The sequence below is a fragment of the Peromyscus maniculatus genome, chromosome 4, assembly GCF_049852395.1.
Source record: "Peromyscus maniculatus bairdii isolate BWxNUB_F1_BW_parent chromosome 4, HU_Pman_BW_mat_3.1, whole genome shotgun sequence".
Classification (NCBI taxonomy): Eukaryota; Metazoa; Chordata; class Mammalia; order Rodentia; family Cricetidae; genus Peromyscus; species Peromyscus maniculatus.
The window spans coordinates 50,298,934-50,316,974 of record NC_134855.1 but is presented as its reverse complement, the minus strand read 5'-3'; the positions used below and the strand labels follow the sequence as shown (position 1 = coordinate 50,316,974).

Below are 18,041 nucleotides of genomic sequence, written 5' to 3'. Positions count from 1 at the left end.
AGAGTACCAGAGGGATGCCAGATGCTCAGTGGTCACTCCCATGGACCCAAGGAAGCATTTTTTTGCTGACCAGGAGAAAGGGGGGCTTATCAATCCTTGCTGGTGTTGGGTGACGTGCCCAGCGATTGGTTAGTTGGAAAGTGAACCTGTTGCAGTTAGGCCGAGTACAGGTTCCTCGTGTGCCTCAGACTGCCAGTGGGCAGGAGGAGCCACTGGGAGGACCTGCCGGAGTCATGACACCAGTGTAATAGTTCAGTGGCAGCAGGTAACCTTGGACAGGTTGGAGTCAAGGGACATCACAGTCACACCATGCAACAGAGCTCACGTGGGAGATTTAAAGTGGCGGTGGAGGGGGTGGGGGTGGGAGTGGGGGGTGGGTGTTGAAGAGGCGGCCTTGAGCAAGAGCAGCAGCAAGAGAAATTGGTGAGAAGGGCTTCGTTTTTTAATAAGGGATATAGCGCATGCGCATAAGGAGCGCGCTCTACTCAGTGGCGACACTAGTCAAAGTGTCGTATCCTGGCTGCTGCTGCTGACATGTCCTACTAGGTCTCCGAGGGCTGGCCAGTGTAAACGCCTGAATGCTCGCTAACAAGGCGTGTGTGTGTGTGTGTGTGTGTGTGTGTGTGTGCGCGTGCGCTGTGCATATACAAAACTCAGAGGAAGGAGGGGGTTGGCTTAACTGGCTTGAGGAATTTATGGTGACTTACAACCAGCTTAAGAAGTATTTCTGGGGCTGGAGAGACAGCTCAACAGCTCAGTGGTTAAGAGCACTGACTGCTCTTCCGGAGGACTCTGGTTCGGTTCGAAGCACCTATGTGGCAGCTCACAACGGTCCTGTAACTCCAGTTCCAGCGGACTCAAAACCCTCACACAGACATGGAGGCAAAGCACCAATGTACATAAAAATAAAAGTAAATAAATCCTTAAAAAAGAAGTATTCCCAAACCAGGAGGTGGTGGCTCAAGCCTTTAATCCCAGCATTCGGGAGGCAGAGGCAGGCGGATCTCTGTGAGTTCGAGGCCAGCTTGGTCTACAGAGCGAGATCCAGGACAGCTAGGGCTGTTACACAGATAAACCCTGCCCCAAAAAACTAAAAAATTAAAATTTAAAAAAAAAAGAATTATTTCCATCAGCCTATGAGTGCTGTCCTAACGATCTGCCACCCATTCATCCCTTTCTCCTTCCAGACCCCTGGCCTCAGTTTCCCTACATGTAAGACAGATTGATGCTAGCTTAGTCAACCCCAAAGAGACTCTGAGAGTCTCACACAACTTACGTATCTAATTACTCCAGTGCTAATGTTTTTCCATAAATACATCATGAACAAAATTCTACATAATGCCGTATCTGCCGGCGCCGTCCCAATGTGCAGCGGAAGCATAAACACTTTCCTTTCTTTGGGGAAGTTCTTTATGAGCGTTAAATGAGCAGATGATTTGTTGAAAAAGAACAGCAAATCAGAAACACACACACAGAGAGTGAGAGAGAGAAATCGTCCTCTGGCTGCTTGAACAATGATTCTTCCTGAGTGTCGCTAACAAGTCTGTCTTCTCCCCCTCCTCGTGGGCCCCACAAACAGCTCCGTCGCCAGCACGTCTGCACGCGGCTTTCATTTCCCTACCCATGCCTTCCACTTATCCTCAGCGCGTTTCTCTGTCATTGCAGCCAGCTCAGGGAGCCCCCCAATCTCCTCGCCTTGCTTTCTCCATTACTTCCGCAGCTGGAAGTTCTGCCCTGGCTGGCCCAGCCCTGGTTCCCACCCGGGTTCCCTCCCTCCGAGCTGAGTGATTCCTCACACCAGCTCTTCAAATCTCACCTTAAACGCTTCCCTGCCTAGGCTCTCTCTTGCTGTCAGCCCTCAATGCAAAATGTTTGGGGACACTTTGTATTAAGTGTGTTATTGGCACTAATGGTGCACATGAGTCAATTGTATTAAATCTTCGTGACTTCGGGTAATTTGTCTGGGAAAATGACGTTCTCCATTTCCCCCTAGGATTTTGAATTTGTCTCTATGTTCTTTTTTTTTTTTTTCTCCCTCCTTCCCCCTCGGTGCTGTTTTGAACAAACAACAAAAATGACATAAACTGTCGACTGTCCTTGGCTTCCATTTTCCCTCCCGCACCTTCTCATTGTGTGGATTGGCAGAGTCTCCCAAAGCAGGTGTGTTTACTTCAGGGCCCACGGTATAATTTAACTTTCCACGATATAAAATAAGTCAGCGGCAATTTTTTTTTTTTTTTTTTGGATGTGTTCTGACAATATCCAAAGTTGTCTCTCACTGTTTTTATTTAAAGGCACCAGACACAAACCTGGCTGCTTGCGCTGCCAGCCTCTGGGAGGGCTACAGCTGAGACAAGGCGCTGTCAGGAAGAAGTGAATAGAACTAACAAGACTATTGAGCTGGCCGGCAGATTAGTGAAAGGTCTGGAGGTGAGGTCCGACCGGGTACACTAATGAAGCGGAGCCACGGAAAGCAGGCCTTTGTTAGACAGGACTGATCTGGCAATAACAGCAGCACTTAGCAAAGGGCCCGATGAGCTGAAAAAATTATGTCATTATCATTCATTTTTGTCATCATAGAAACATGTTTTTGACCTTTGTATTTTCTTACATTTTACCATGTTGCAGCCTGTATTAACTGTAAGATTACCTAGTGGCTAGCCCATTCAAGAGACCCTCCGGGAAAGGGAATGGTCACTCTCGCCTGAGTGTTATTGACAAATAAAGTTGATGCAATTAAAAAGAAAAAAAAGAAAAGGAAAGAAAAAAAAAAAGCGAGGACTTTGTTTGGAACAATTAGACAATGCTAACGATAGAACCGTAGGTTGGTTTGCCACCGCGCACGGTGCAATTTGTCTGACTTAGTTAAGGAATATGATAATGCCCTAATTATCTGTCTAAGATGTGCCCTGGATATGGCAAAGGAGACAAAGAATAAAGAACGGCAAACCATGAATTATCCGAAATAATCCATGTTGTTAAAGGTTGGCTCCTGAGAAAGTCCGGCCACGGCAGCTCTCTCATTTGCCATTCATCTATTGTTAATTTAATCTTTTGTGTATAATAGAAAAAAAAATTTTTTTTTTGCCTGGGTTAACATTTGTTGGGAGACTGTCCCTCCTTGTTCCCCATGGTCGTTGGAGGCATGTGTTTTTGCAAAGAGCCGCTCTTCGTGGCTTTCTTTTATTTTGGTAACTGGACTTGCAGTGGGCCAAGAAAGCATCAACCCACTGCTAATTAAACAGATTAATCAGCCTGGATATTGTTAGACTATAAATTGATGAGTGCTTATTTAGTGCCATTTGAAGTAAAAACTGAAAGGATTTATCAGCTAAGAAGAAAACGTCTGTGTCTTGGATGAAAGCCGGGAAACCTAATGAATTTAAATGTGTCCCTACCAGGGTAGATATATTTCTTCTTACTGTGAGACACTGGTGTCTTTTAAAGTAATGGAAGTAAATTAGTAGATCTTACTCTGACAGGCCTATCGCTGTTCTATCAAATCAGTTTGCCAGCTTCCAAACAGACCAGGAGGGAACAGTAGAAGGCTAGCAATCCTCTTCATTCTTTAGGAAGAGTGACTCCTCCCCACACTGTGCTCCCCTTCATTAGCTAAAGGAACCCCTAAGGCAAAAGACCCAAACCAAACCCACCTGTAACAACGTTAGCCAACTCACTCTAAGCCCAGAGAGGGCAGAGGTCCTTCCAACCTTCCTCGCGGCTCTTGCCTTTCTGACCATGAACCAATGGCAACAGAGAGGAGTCTCTGTGAACGCTAAAGGTAGAATGTCTCCTTAGTAGTTTTGGATCCAGATCACTGGCTCCTTCACCACCTGGGCTCACATCAGGTGAGAGCCATGTTGTTCCAAATAATACATTAGCAAGTCCCTCTGCCCTGCCGTGTGGAAATGCCTAGTCTCTATCCTTCTTAAGATACTTGTGCTATTGATTCTGAGACATTTCATAGCAAATGCAAGTGTTGGGGACCGTGTAGCCATGCAGAAGGGCACATACTGCTGTAGTTTCTTGATGACAGGACTCAACCATATCAGTGTCACAGAAACACCACCATCTCTACTGCTCTGAGAAACTGGGCAGTTAAGGCTTATTTCCTGCAAGGATGTCTTTCTTAAGTATTGATATATCACCCTTTTGGAGACATGGTTCACTTTAAAATGTCTCTTTGACCTCCTTTTGCTCCTGTCCACTTTTCTTTCCTTCTTTCCCCCAACATTCTGTTGTGGACTATTCCTTTACACTGTGTGAGTATATGTCACTGTGAATGCTTTAACAAAGAAGCTGACTGGCCAATAGCTGAATAGGTAGAGGTTAGGAGGGACTGGGGGACAAAAGGAGAGCAGGAAGAAGAAAGGGAGGAATCTCCGGGTAGTCACCAGATGCAGAGGATACAGGAGATGAAATTGCCATACTGATAAAAGGTACCAAGCCACATGGCAGAGCATACATAAAAAATATGGGTTAATTTAAAATGTAAGAGTTCGCCAGTAACAAGCTTGAGCTATTGGCCAAGCATTTATAATTAATAATAAGTCTTGGTGTGGTTATTTGGGAATTGGCTGGTGGGACAGAAGTCCACCTACACTCTGTCCTTTGTGTCTAGTAGTTTTCTGGGTGTTGAACCGAAGGTCTTATCTATGCTAACTATTCTCCCACTGCGCTGTAACCCACGCCCCCCACCTCATCCTTTTCAATATTCCTGTCTCCTTGTTCTCTCTCTTCTCCTTCCTCATTTCATCATGTTTTTCTTTCTGGGCCTTTTTATTCCACTGCTTTTTGTTTGTTTGTTTGTTTCCTTACACATGTTGGTGTTTTGCCTGCATGCATGTCTGCGCAAGGGTGTTGGACCCCTGGGACCAGAGTTACAGACAGTTGTTAGCTGCCATGTGGTGCATGAATTGAAACCTGATCCTCTGGAAGAGCAGTTAGTGCTCTTAACTGATGGACCATCTCTCCAGGCCACCACTGTGAGTATTTCATGGATAAGGAGTAAATCTAATTATTACTGGGGTTTTTTTTAGACAACTTTCTCAAGTAGACTATTAAATTTGTAAAACACAAAAATGACCTTCTTATAGTAGGTTCTGTGTTTCCAGCCTGAAATTCATGTTTGGAATGATAGGGTTCTTGCCTGTAAGTTCTACGTGATTCTCTTTTTGGCATTGTACTAATAGCCACCTCATTACCATTGTAAACAAATTTTTGGCATCACTCATTATGAAATGTTGTTAAAGAATTGCTTTCTCCATGACCACTTCATTATCATCATAAAATTCATTTAATTAGCATATTTTAAAAATTAATACACAGTAAAATAATGAGACTCAGTAATTATGCCAAGATTTGTTGTTTTCAAATATATTGTTACCTTTCTGGAGAGAACTTTCAGAGCCGCATAACCAACACTTAGAGTACATGTACCCTCGACCCAGAAAACCCAATGCTGAGACTTTGTCCCGAGGAAACAAGAATATGGCAAAGATCCCCTCCGGGAATAGTAATGCAGCACCGGCTAAAGTAGCTATGACTAAGACATGATCTCCATATCCCAAAGCTGGATATGGTTCACCAGGCACAGCAACACACACCTGTAATCCCGAAACTCCAGATGCTGAGGCTGGAGGATCATGGAGTCAAGACCAGTGAGTCAATTTATTTTCTGTTGCTGTGATAACCACCAGGACCAAATGTGACTTACGGAAGAGTTTATTCTGGCTTACAGTGCCAGAGTGATGCGTTCCATTGCCATGAGGGAGGCACCTCACCAGGGCACAGGCATGGCACCAGGAGCAGGAAGCTGAAAGCTCACGTCTTTAACCCAAAGCATGAAACAGAGAGGATGGAGTGGAAGGTGGGCAAGGCTATGTGCTCTCAAAGCCCATCTCCTGGCACAGGTCCTCCAGCGAGCCTACGCCCCTTAGACCTCCCCAGACAGTGCCACCTGCAGGGCCAAGAGTTCGAAGGCCTGAGCCTATGGGAGACATTTCTCATTCAAACCGCTGTAGCCAGCCTGGACTGCATAACAAGGCTCTGTCCATCCCCATCTACACACACACACATACACACACACATACACACACACACACACACACACACACACACACACAAAAAGCTATGGATCGTTTATAAAATGGAACACCATATACCCATGAAAATACTGTTGTAAAGAGTTTTTTTTTATCTTAATGTATCCTTGGTATTTTGAAGTAAATAATACAGATTACAAAATGAAATCTATGCTCTGATCTCAGTCTGGCAATATATTGTATCCCTGCCCCAACTCTACTTTTATTACCTCTTCTGCTGTAGTGGGTTAGTCCCTCTAAGCTAGCTTCTCTCTACAGGGAACATGATCCTACGCTTGTTAGGAGAGGTGCAAGGTTCCCATGTCCCCCTTTGTTCTTTTTTGTGCAGCCAGCCACACCTCTGGACCCCGCAGTCCCTCCACAAGCCATCAGCTCGTCCCAACAGTGACCTTTCTAAAAGGGATACTGCTCACTTCTGACTTCCCCCTATGTGGTGGTATTGTGTTCCCCAAAATATTCCCCTAATAAACTTATCTGGGGTCAGAGAACAGAACAGCCACTAGATACTTAGGCTAGAAAATGGTGGCACTCACACCTCTAAACCTAGCATTCCAGAGGCAGAAATCCATCTGGGATCTCTGTGAGTTCAAGGCCACATTGGAAACAGCCAGGCATGGTGACACACGCCTTTAATCCCAGGGAGTGATGGTAGAAGGCAGAAAGATATATAAGGCGTGAGGACCAGGAACTAGAAGCATTTGGCCTGGTTAAGCATTTGGCTGGTTAAGCTTTCAGGCTTCTAGCAGCAATTCAGCTGAGACCCATTCTGGATGAGGACTCAGAGGCCTGCAGTCTGAGGAAACAAGACCAGCTGAGGATCCAGTGAGGTAGCTGTGGCTTATTCTGGTTCTCTGATCTTCCAGTTCACCCCAATACCTGGCTCAGGTTTGATTTTATTAATAATAACTTTTAAGATTTCTGCTACACACCTATCCTACCAACAAAGTGACTCCTGGTGCCCCAGCTGCCTCTGCATCTGCTTTATGAGGTGTTCCCTACCTCCCCAGCAACCAAGGTTAAGTTCTGGCTCAGGAAACGCAGAGAACTTCACCATCAAATGCAGCTATAGATGACTTCTCCAGCATGGACCATCTGTCTGTCTTAGGGAGTGGGCCTCCTTTGGTGGTCTCTCCTTAGACAGTCTTTCTTCACCTAGCCTTTTCTTTTCACCTTCCTAGTTACCTTCATATTGGACTTAGTAGTCTCTATAATATTTTTTCTATGCTCAAATGGCTTTCTGTGTACTGTTTGGGCTTGACCAATAAGCACATTTATACATAGAATGGGGAGGGGCACTCAACAATATTGGTGAAATTATTAAGGCCACTCCACTTAGTTAAAAGGAAGATTTATTTAGTGGGTAACTTACAAAAAAGGAAAGGTAGGTCACGGGGTCTGGGGAAGGTGTATCGCAATCCAGCGGTGTTCTCTGGAGCTCTGCTCAGTCCACCTCCACCGTTCAGGGTCCCAGCACAGAGCGAGCGCTTGCCCATCCAGCTCTAGGGTCACCAGGTGCCTCCCCTGGCCCCGCCTCGTAGGTGTGACAGTTGCCAGAGTCTCAATGGGGGTTGGAACTTCCAGATCCAAGATGGAATGGCTACCCACTACACAAGGAGCTGAAAAGTTAACAATGACTAAGTGAATCCTGAGATTGTGTGTTTCTTAAATTCTGGTCTTTGTAACTTAACAATAGTTTCCAAAATGTCTTATCTTTTTTTGTTCGTTTTGATTTCTATTTCTACGTTCCACTGTTAACAACGAGTGCTGGCAATGGCAAGCTGCGATGATAATTCCTGGTTTTGCTACAAAATTCAAAACCAAAATGAAGTTTGGTTCATCAGCATATTTAAAAAATTAGTCTCCATTAAAAGAAAGGCACCTGCCCCAGAAACTTCTTCAAGGAACCACGGTGTCATTTTGTGTCTTTAGTCCTCCCTGGGAGCCTCCTGTAGCTCAGTAACAAAGGATCTGGACCAGTCAGAGGACTCCTTCCCATAGCAGCAGAGGATGCTTTGAGAAGCAGGCCTTCTTGACGTGGTCACAGCTTTGCAGATGACACATAGCACACTGTACCTTCAAAGGCATCTGTGGGTACAACACCCGAGTTTGATTTTAGAAGGCAGAGGGGAATTTTTTTAATCTATAGAAGGTAGAATGCACCTTTCAAAAAACCATGAGCGATAAGACATCCTAGTTTGAAGCAGACTCTCCTCTTGACTGGTTTTGGCTGGAAATGTTTGCTCCCAACTAGATATGGGTGAGTGAATATTTCCTTGAAATCATTGGTTAAACTCACCTTTACCTTCCTCTGAGAGACTCTCTGAATACTGCCTCTAGAGACTCCATCAGCGAAGGCTAACATAAATGCTAAAATCCAGACAAATACAGTGTTCTGTATTTCCTGCTTTTATGATTCATCAGGACAGACTGAAATCGCTAATGCTCCCTAAAAGAGAGCAGTTTACTCTTGTCTCAAAAGTAGGGTTAAGGGCTAAAAAACATTTAGCAGGCACGGTATTCAGGTCATACTGTTCTCGAACATGAGGTTCTGCTGGTAACTCGGGCAGTAACCAACCCCTCCTGTGAACTTACTTTGCTAATGGGTCTGTTGTGGCCATTAAATTTTCACCCACATCTTGATGCATAGCTCACTAGAAACCACAAATTATTAATCAGACCAGCATCTGTAGCTGGAGTTTTCTCTCTGGGTCCCGCCAAGCCCCGATAGTCCGACAGCCCACTTATAAAATAAACACACAGATGCTTATATTATTTAAACTATTTGGCCTAATGGCTCAGGCTTCTAGCTATCTAGTTCTTACATCTTAAATTAATCCTTTTCTATAAATCTTGCCACGTGGCTCATGGCTTACCGGCATCTTCATGTGCTGCTTGTCATGGCAGTGGCTGGCAGTGTCTCCCTTCCTTTCCTGTTTCCTCAATTCTCCTCTCTGTTAGTCCCACCTATACTTCCTGTCTGGCTATTGGCCAATCAGTGTTTTATTTATATAGAGTGATATCCACAGCAAACATCTCCTCGGCTTCTGTTATTTGTACCGAGAACCATCTAGAACACAATGATGCCAAGTTTGACCTATAAGGTTGAGAGAGAGAAAGAAAGGCATATGAAACATCCAGGACTCTGCTTGGATTTCAATGTTACGGCTGCCTGTTGATAGCTCATCCTGTGAGATTAACTGTTTGAAGGGGGAAATCTGATTTTACAGCTCACTGAAGTTCTAAGAGACATGGAGCGGCTCATAAAGGTAGTATTTAAGATATTCAGAATGTTTCCTGAGTTACCAACAGGTGATGCAGTAACTGGAGGGGGAAAGTGCCTCCAGGTAACAATGGGGCAGACAAGATTTTACGTAACCATCTTCGTGTACGGACACACAAGTCTCGTGCTTAAAATTAGTGACAGGGTGGAAAGAAAAGTCACATATACAAGGAAGTGCAGTATTTTTAAAACACAGCAAGCTTTCAATTAAGGCTGATTTAAAATGTACTAGCAAATGGATTTAATCACAGGGAAGAAATTGCCAGCTAGGAACAAAGGCCGTGAACTGCACAGGATAGAAAGCGTGGGGGGAGTCATGTGACTTTTTAAAAGTCACCCAGACAGCTCTTTGTCATTTACAACATCCTGTGCGTGTGCTGGGCCCTAGTTCACACCTCTGGCAGTCTGGAACGTTTGCCATACACCTCTTGGTTCTGACGCTGAAGGACTCGGAGACTACATTGTAAGTAAAAACATGACTGGGACATTGCTGGGACAGTCTAGAATGTAGGGGAGGAAGTACGTGGCTGTGGTTTTTGGAAGCTTTGAGAAAAGCCCTACTGTTAGCCAGGGAACCGATTATCGATATCTAGAAACAAACAAAATCCTTTGAGCCAGATGTGCTCCAGAATTCAGCGATGTTAGGAATTTAGAGTTATAATTCAGTGCACATGTCACGTATTGTTTGTGTAATATCCCCAGTAGAGTCTGGGTAGCACTCCGTAAGCCAAATATATAAATGTTTGTACTGAACAGGAGAAATAAAAATAATCGGTGGCCTCTTAACTGATCATACTATGTTTTTCTGTCAAGGGAATTTTGCAATAACTTCCAGTTCTTAGATTTTTTTTTTTAATTTAAGTTTCAGAGTTACAGCAAAGCAACTACCTACCTGTCCCCTCTCCAGAACAACACACACTCATGCTGACCACATGCATGGCCACATCGGTAAAGAGCAAGTGATGACATCTCCATCCAGCGTTAGGAACTGCTGGCATCAGAGATGAAAGGGTTTGACCCAAGGTCATAAGGTTTGTTCCTGGCAGACTAGGTGCCAGAAGCTGGTTTACAGAGAAGGTTGTATAGTAAGAAAGTACACAAACAGCATTGTTCTAACACAGTCCTCAAGGCCTAGTTCATGCGACAAAAAGTAGTGACTCCACATGGTCTTTTGTCACTTTTCAGTGAAGTCTCTCCTCACAGCAATCTAGACCTGTCATGTAGCAAATCTGGGTATTTTACTTATGCATACATTTTTTAAAAACTCATGCTTTTACAAGGTGCTATGTGGATTATCTTTTAGAAAATGACCAAAAGTTTTTCTCTTCGATGTTTCATATCCAAGTAGATGAGCATGGAGAATAAGCATTTCTCTTACTCTGGCACTGGATGTCAGTCCCTATTTAAACTATACTGCCAGAAACTGAGAAGGGACAGAAGCCAGGCAAGAGTCCTCCTTCCCACAAGTTTGTGTATATGTAAGTGAGTGGGTAACTTTCCAGCTGAGAAATCTGACCAAATCCTTCCTCAGATTTGTGGTCAAGGTTAACTTTAACCAGGAAGTGTAGCATGAATCTTAAAAGGTCTTATTCATAAAAACAAACCTGGAGCCAGGTATTGGGGTGAAAGCTGAAAGATCAGAGAAACAGAAGAGGCCACAGCTAACCTCACCTCGCCAACTTCTCAGCTGATCCTGTTTCCTCAAACTGGAGCCTCTGAGTCCTCATCCGGAATGAATCTCAGCTGAACCTCTGCTAAAAGCTTAAAAGCTTAACCAGGCCAAAAGCTTTTAGTTTCTGGTCCTCACATCTTATATACCTTTCTGCTTCCTGCCATCACTCCCTGGGATTAAAGGCCTGTGTCACCATGCCTGGCTGTTTCCAATGTGACTTTGAACTCACGATCTCTGCCTTTGGAATGCTAGGATTAAAGGCATGAGTGCCACTATTTTCTGGCCTCTATATCTAGTGGCTGTTCTGTTCTCTGACCCCAGATAAGTTTATTAGGGTGCACAATATATTGGGGAACACAATATCACAAGGAAGATCATCCTGGCAGCATAGGACCTTGACATGATGTGTTAAGAATGGTACCCTGCCCTCCAAAAGCTTCCTTCAGTCTTGTCATAAAAAAGCAGACTTTTTTTTTTTTAAAAGAGGGAAGGTTATTCCCCTAGACACTTGACCAGACTTGCTCATGATTGTCATGGTCAGAAGAAAAAGTCTGAAAAGCTGTTCTAGTTTAGAAAAGCCTAAGGAAGCCAGGTGTGGTGGTGATCCCAGTGCTCCAGGAGCAAGGCAGGCAGATTTCTGTGAATTCAATGCTAGCAGCCTGATCTACATAGTGAGTACCAGACCAGCTAGGACTACACAGTAAGATCTTGGAGAGAGAGAGTATAGATGTAACCAACCGTCTTATTAAATAAGAAACACAGAAACAATGCAAAAGAGAAAGCCGAGAGGTCAGAGCTCAGAGCTGAAATCTCACCCTTCCGCCTGCGGTGTCCCAGCTTCCCAAATCAGGGCTCTATTTCCTGTCTGTTAGTCTATTTAAAGAGACAGAACAAGCCACAGCTATCTCACCTCACCAGTTCCTCAGCTGGTCCTGTTTCCTCAGACTGGAAGCTTCTGTGTCCTCATCCCAATAGCTCTCAGCTGAACTGTGTTGCTCCAAAGCCTGAAAGCTTAACCAGCCAAATGCTTCTAGTTTCTGGTCCTCATGCCTTATATATCTTTTTGCTTTCTACCACCACTCCCTGGGATTAAAGGCTGGCTTTCTGGGATTAAAGGCGTGTGCCACCACTGCCACACTCTTGCTATGGCTCTAATAGCTCTGACCCCCGGGCAACTTTATTTATTAACATACAATCAAAATCACATTTCAGTATAATTAGATTACCACCACATGAGAGAGAGAGAGAGAGAGAGAGAGAGAGAGAGAGAGAGAGAGAGAGAGAGAGAGCAAACTTTAGAGAAAGAAGCCTATAAACAGGAATTACGTAAGATTGTGTTCATCATTATGTATCACATTCATGAATGTAATTCAGCTGGGATGGTGGAAGGGTCAACCACCCTTGAGTTACCTGGCCCCCAGGAACTTCTCAGGCCACCTGACTACCAGACATGTACAAACTCAAGTGCTGAGGACCATAGCTGGGGAACATGACGACATCTTTTCTTTCAGAAACAGATGGTAGAGACACTGAGGATGGAGCTGATAGAGCCCTTGCCTAAAAAATGCACATGGGTGCCTTAGTTCCCATCAGGCTGTGGGAGACAGTATTTAATGCAATTGATGATACTCCTCCAAACCCATTTGGTGGCTGGCTTGGGTAATATAGTAAGATCTTATATCAAAAACTCCCCCCACCTCTCTCTCCTCTTTCACACACACACACACACACACACACACACACACACACACACACACACACTGTGCTATGCTATAAAACCTTTAGGTCAAAATAAAACTGTCAGAGGTATCATTCCCCATTTCATTAGGGATACCCTAAGAATATAGATACGCTGGGTGGTGGTGGTGGTGGTGGCGGCGGCGGTGGCGGCGGCAGCAGCGAATACCTTTAATCCCAGCACTCGGGAGGCAGAGCCAGGTGGATGTCAGCAAGTTCGAGGCCAGCCTGGGCTACAGAGTGAGCTCCAGGACAGGCACCAAAACTACACAGAGAAACCCTGTCTGGAAAAAAAAAAAGAAAGAAAGAAAGAAAGGAAGGAAGGAAGGAAGGAAGGAAGGAAGGAAGGAAGGAAGGAAGGAAGAAAGGAAGGAAGGAAGGAAGAATATGGATACTTCTCCCAAAACAGGGAATTTTGATTCATCATACCTACAGTGGAGCTGTGTAAGGCTGGACTGTGTCACTTTGCTTCCCTAAGGTCTGTTGTCACACTCCATGCTTTCTAAAAGGGCTTTTGTGTTCTGGCTCATGAACTCACTAGGGGAAGGGTTTAGGCCAGAGCTGAGGCTCAGTGCTCCAGCTCACACCTAGTTTGCCGAAGGCTCTGGGTCCCACTCCTGGGAGTTGGAACAACCCTCCCCCCCCAAAAAAAAAAAACAAAAACAAAAACAAACAAACAACAAAACAAATAACAACAACAAAAAGAACCACAAAATAGCTCTATCTTAGTTGGGGTTTCTATTGCTGTGAAGAGACACCATGACCACAACAACTCTTACAAAGGAAAATATTTAATTGGGTAGCTTACAGTTTCAGAGGTTTAGTCCATTATCGTCATAGTGGGACATGGCAACGTGCAGGCAGATGTGGTGCTGGAGAAGGAGCTGAGGGTTCTACATCCTGATGCACAGGCAGCAGGGAGTGAATTGTTTTCCACACTGGCCTCGGTGGCCTTCCTTTGTCTTGGAGGAAGGCTGCGTAATACCATTCTTCTATCCTTGACTCTAAAGCCAGAACCACATGGCTGAAGCTGCCAAGTTGCTGGGGCTGGAACATGGTCCCCTCATTGAATTTCATCTTCACCAGCTTTCTGTTTTCCATGGTTTCCTCCACTGCCTAAGCCTGGCTGTCCTAGAACTTGCTCTGTAGACCAGGTTCACCTCAAACCCAGAGATCTGCCTACCTCTGCCTTCTGAGTGCTGGAATTAAAAGGCATTCACCACCACATCTGGCTCTAAGCTTTTCTTTACTTTTCACAAGTTGGAAACTTAGCTGGATGGAATCTTGGCCCTGAGGCCACCACCCACTCATTCCATTTCTTAATCTGCTTATCTCCTTGAACACAGGACTTAAACTCTATTCTACTTCCTAGTTCTCCTTTTCTCCTCAAATTGTACATTTTGTATTTTTCCTTGCTCAGCTTGCTCCTTTATAGTCTTTTGAAAAAGAAAAAAAAAAACTTGAGATTTTCAAACTGCAAAAGTTTTGCATTAAATCTTCTGGTATGACTTAGTCATGGGTACATTTGAAGACTGTAAATAAAATATTTTTATGCAGTGTGTTAATGTGCTGTATTGAAGGAGCATATATGTGTATGTATGTGAGCACACACACAATTACCACTACTATTACTAAGAATGCTAAGTATTTTATATTTTCTATTCTCAGCAACAAGAAATTCACACTGGAAGAACCCCCCACATCCCCCACATTCCCCACACCCCCACATATCCCCATTTACCCTACCTACCCCCATCCACCCCTACCCACCCCACCCCTATCTCCTGCTCCTTCCTAATTCTTTCCAACAATCCAAGCTCCACTTGCTTCTTATTGGGTCCCCATTACCTCATTACATTCAGGAAATTCACAGAGAAAATGATAAGCAAATAAAACACAGTTTTTATCATATTATTTTCTCATGAGTGTGTTTTATTAATTAAACTATAAAACCACACATATATACATGCACATATAAACACATATATGTGCATATATATGTATATACATACATACATATATATGTTTATATACATATTTGTGTGTGTATGTATGTGTGTGTGTGTGTGTTGATGTAAGTGTTTCTGTGTATGACCAAATAGTTGATTCCTGTTCAAGCTGACAATATCAAAGCAAATCACTGCATTAGTGTGAACAGCTCATCTGCTCTAGGGAAATCTCTCCACTGCCTTTCCCCACAGCCTTCCTTGCCCTTTCTGCCCATAACAGCTCATCCTCCTTAATCTTCCCACAGAGCTGGGACTCTCTAACACTGTGACAGGGCCATCAATAATCTGATTGATGTCTTATCCATTTCACTTTCATTTGTGCCCATCACGGGCTCCAGGGACAAGTACATCTCACTCAGCTTTTGGCAGGCATCCTGTTTCCTTCCATCGTGAGATAAAAGACTTGTGGGTGGGTGTGAGCTCATTTCAGGAGCACATGCTCTAGAGTAAATTGTCCCACACCAGTGTTTTGACTAGCAGGCTCTCTAGTATTGCTCTTCGATTCACATGTCTTAAAGACAATTACTCCACAGGTCTCCAAGGCCTCTGCAATTAGAAATATTACTTGATAGAGAGTTACCTTGGATTGTATGACAAGACTTTTGCCTTTCATGAAGAACAATAATGCAGAGTCACCATATAAAGATACAGATCATTGAGGAAGTGTTGAGGCAGGTTTTATTATATATTAGCTTATTTATTACTACTACTACTACTACTACTACTACTACTATTATTATTAGCTATTTAAAGTGATTTTATTGCTCAGGTACACAAGAGAATTTGGATCACTAGAGCAGAGACTGTGGATGACTCATATTTCTAAGTGGGCTGGAAGACCTGCTTAGTCCTAAAATAACAAGCCAGTAGGTGAATTCTGCTCCCTATTAGAATGCAACAAAATTTAGCATCCTTATCCTTTCTGGTCCTCTCAAGATGCTTGTGGATAGTAACTGCTTTCCTAATCAAATGGCAGAGAATCTTGGGGAGATCAGGAGCAAAGCCCTTGGACTTAAGGATTCTCAAGATTTTATTACAAGTCATGGAACGGACCTGCATCATACCTCTAGGAGCTCACCTGTTTGAAAAGGAGTCAGGCCAGGTGGTTGTAGTGCACGCCTTTAATCCCAGCACTCAGGAGGCAGAGCGAGGTGGATCTCTATGAGTTCAAAGCAAACCTGGTCTACAAAGCGAGTTCCAGGAAAGGCGCAAAACTGCACAGAGAAACCCTGTCTCGAAAAACAAAAAAGCAAAAAGAGAGAGAGCCAGGTGGCGGCGGCGGCGGCACACGCCTTTAATCCCAGCACTCGGGAGGCAGAGGCAGGCGGATCTCTGTGAGTTCAAGGCCAGCCTGGGCTACCAAGTGAGTTCCAGGAAAGGCGCAAAGCTACACAGAGAAACCCTGTCTCGAAAAAAACCAAAAAACAAAAACAAAAAACAAAAACAAAAAACAAAAAAACAAAAAACAAAAGAGAGAGAGAGAGAGTCAGACTTTTCTTGGCCAGTTCATAAAGCTGTTACTTCACATTCTCAGATGCCCACTTCAGCTAGGTGGGAATGTTCCAGCGGCAGGGCATTGCCAACTGGGACAGGCCCTTTATAAGAGCGTGCATGCAACCCATGATGGTGACAGTCTAGAAGCAAAGAGAGTATTAGCATTTGTAATATGACAATGTCTCTATTTTTAATCTTTTGCATGAATGAACCATTTAACTATTAACAAATTCCTGTGAGTGGTTGTTGCCATAAAATAGACACTATACAAGTGTTGCCTTCAAAGAAAGTTGTATGCATGAAATTGTCAAAGAATGAATTTAATCAATTTTAAAAATGTAAATGTGTCCCTTATGCCTGTTGAATGGTAGCACAGTTGTCTAACCAATTTCCTGGAGGGAAAAAATAGTTTTGAGGCAACAAAGAATTGTAAAGTAATGGGCAAAGGGGATAACCCCTCAGGTGGATAGGCACAGCACCTAAGGCATCATGCTAAAGCCGTTAGAATGAGGGGAAAAGGAGAACAGGAGCGGGAGGTAAGGAGGTGGAGGGCATAATGCTGCACCATATGGATGCACTGGACAAAAACCATCTGGAACACAACAGATGGTCTCGGGCTACAAGTGCTGCCAGGTCACAGGATTCCTGGGATTTTTCTCTATTCCCTTGGGCAGGCCAGAAATACAATTTTAATAAAGTGTAATTCCAGTAATCATTTTTATCTTTGGGATGTAGATTGTGCATCCTTAACTAAAGAAGGCAAAGGTGCCTCATTCTATCCATTCAACCTTGACTAACATTGTAGAAGAATAAATCTTTCTCAAAGGGGGTCGAATCATCACCAAGAGTTAACAAAGCGTTCTGGCATCCCTTTCCAGGAGATGTGTAATATGAAGAGTAGTTTGAAGATTTTGAAGTGTAGTAGATTTGATGAAGTGAAATATTTCTCATATTTGTTTGAGTTCTGGGACTGCTCTAAGGTTTCTTTGGGGGAAATATTAGAGAATGATAAGAGGGAAAGCATGGGTCCCACAGGCTTCAAACCCCCATCTGAGACACGCACCTCTAAAGCAAGCACCTGCCGCTCTTGGAAAAGGCCAGCACTGAAAGGATCAGGCTGAGGAGTTGTCCTCCTCAGCAGTGTGTGTTGGCTGTGGATCTTAATGGGACCTATATTTCTGCAGAGAGGATTTTCTTGTTAAAAGTGGTTTTAGTTAAGATAGGCTTCACATAAGCTGTGGGAAGTACCCTCACACAATGGGACTGGACTTGCTAAAGCCAACTTTGACCACTCTATGGGAAAGTAAAAATAAGACATGAGCACCTAATGGGAAGTATCTGATATGAAACCATTAGATTCCGAAGTCTTTTGTAAGGGAAAGGGTGAGATCATAGAGAAGGGAAGAAAAGAATGTACTGTTGTGACCATAATCTTGGGAGGTGAGTGTTCTTTATTCAAGGAAAGGAGGAAGTAAATCAAGTTGAAGGAAGAACCTTTTGCTTTCTCTTGGGCTGTAAGACTGAGTCCTCCAGGGAGGATGCCTCCCACTTAATGAAGACTAGTCGGCCTTGCAACACAGGTGCTAACAGAACCTAAAATTAGGGTACCCAGGGGGTGTAAAGGATGCCAAGAGTCCCTTCCTTCCAGATTGAATGCACCTCCTGTTCTCACCAAGATTCAAAAGTTCTGGCCTTTGGACTTCAATAGGGATTATGGGAAGCAATTGTGTGTACATTCAGGATGA

The 18,041-nt window shown here is 43.9% G+C and overlaps 1 pseudogene; it reads right to left on the bottom strand.

Annotated features, from left to right (window-relative positions):
• Nucleotides 1–15,567: 15,567 nt before the first annotated feature.
• LOC107399756 (small ribosomal subunit protein uS15 pseudogene) lies at nt 15,568–16,424 on the bottom strand (annotated as a pseudogene).
• Between the last annotated feature and the right edge of the window lie 1,617 nt (nt 16,425–18,041).